Consider the following 2,213-nt stretch of genomic DNA (forward strand, 5'->3'; position numbering starts at 1 on the left):
GGTGAGGATCAAAAAGCTACCTATCAGGTAGTATGCTCATTAGTTGGATGACAAAATAATCTGTACACCAAACCCCTTAACACACAACTTAGCCGTGTGACAAACCTGCACATATTCCCCTGAACCCAAAATAAAAGTTGGAAAGAAAAAGAACAAAAAAATGACTTTTGTCCAAAAGACAGTCTGTAACAAATGCTGGAGAAGATGTGGAGAAAGGAGAGCCTTTCTACACTGTTGGTGGGAATCTAAATTAGTACAGTCACTAACCGTGTAAACTAATATGAATGTTCCTCAGAGCTAAAGATAAAACTACCATATGTTTCAGCAATCCCAATAGTGAGTATATATGCAAACAGAGGAAATCAGTATATCAAAGAGATTATCTGTGGTCTCATGCGTATTGCAGCACAACTCACAATAGCCAAGACATGAAATCAGCCCAGGTGTCAGTTAATGGCTGAATTAATAAAATGTGGTACACATGCACAATGGCACATTATTCAACCATAAAAATCAATGAAATCCTGTTATCTGCAGCAACAGGTGTGGAACCAAAGGAGTTACATTAAGTGAAATAAGCTGGGCACAGAAAGTCAAATACCACATATTCTCACTCACATGTGGGAGCTAACAATTGAAGCTGAATAAAATTGTGGTCTTACTGACTTCAGGAGTGAAGCTGCAGACCTTCACAGTGAGTGTTACAGCTCTTAAAGGTGGTGTGTCCAGAGTTGTTTGTTCCTCCTGGTGGGTTCACGGTCCTGCTGAATTCAGGAATGAAGCTGCAGACCCTCTCGGTGAGTGTTACAGCTCATAAAGGTAGTGCAGACCCAAAAAGTGAGCAGCAGCAAGATTTATTTATTTATTATTATTTTATAAAAATAAAATTGAAATGATAAAGAAAGTGAAAGGTGAAGTCAGCTGAGCTTCCGGGTTGGGTGGGGACTTGGAGAACTTTTGTGTCTAGCTAAAGGATTGTAAATGCACCAATCAGCACTCTGTAAAAATGCGCCAATCAGTGCTCTGTATCTAGCTAAAGGATTGTAAGTGCACCAATCAACACTCTATAAAATGGACCAATCAGTACTCTGTAAAATGGACCAATCAGCAGGATGTGGGTGGGGCCAAATAAGGGAATGAAAGCTGGCCACCCCAGCCAGCAGCGGCCACCCGCTCAGATCCCCTTCCACACTGTGGAAGCTTTGTTCTTTCGCTCTTCACAATAAATCTTGCTGCTGCTCACTTTTTGGGTCTGCACTACCTTTATGAGCTGTAACACTCACCGAGAGGGTCTGCAGCTTCATTCCTGAATTCAGCAGGACCGTGAACCCACCAGGAGGAACAAACAACTCTGGACACACCACCTTTAAGAGCTGTAACACTCACTGTGAAGGTCTGCAGCTTCACTCCTGAAGTCAGTAAGACCACGAACCCACTGGAAGAAAGAAACTTCAGACACATGTGAACATTTGAAGGAACAAACCCCAGACACACCATCTTTAAGAACTGTAACACTCACTGCGAGGGTCCGTGGCTTCATTCTTGAAGTCAGCGAGACCAAGAACCCACAGGAAGGAACCAATTCCAGATACAAAAGGAAGTAGAATGGTGCTTATCAGAGACTGGGAAAGGTAGTGTGGAGATGAGGAAAAAGATGGGACGGTTAATGGTACAAAAATACACTTAGGAAGACGGAGTAAGTGTTTAGTAACATGATAAAGCAACTATAATTAACAATAATTTATTGCATACGCCAAAGTAACTAGGAGTGGAATTGGAATATTCTTACCACAAATATATAATGAATGCCCGAGTTGCTAGATACTGCAATTATTCTGATTTGGTCATTGCATCTTGTATGCTTGTATCAAAATATCACATGTACTCCATAAATATGTTCAACTATTTTGTGCCCATCATAATTTAAAATATTTTTAAAAGAAAAAATCCTGAGAGAACTGAAGGAAGAAATAGACAGTTCTACAATAATAACTGGATAATTCATTACTCTAATCACAATAATAGATAATACAGACAGAACAGAAGTAAAGAAATGTATGGCTTAAAGAACACAATAAACCAACTATATCTACCAGCCATATACAGAATACTCTATCTAACAATAACCGCATACACATTCTTCTCAAGTGCACATGGTGCATTTTCCGGAACAGACTATATTTAATGCCTCAAATTAAATCTCATTACATTTT

This window comes from Rhinopithecus bieti, unplaced genomic scaffold (assembly GCF_001698545.2).
Source record: "Rhinopithecus bieti isolate Rb0 unplaced genomic scaffold, ASM169854v2 scaffold_70622, whole genome shotgun sequence".
In the NCBI taxonomy this organism is placed as follows: domain Eukaryota; kingdom Metazoa; phylum Chordata; class Mammalia; order Primates; family Cercopithecidae; genus Rhinopithecus; species Rhinopithecus bieti.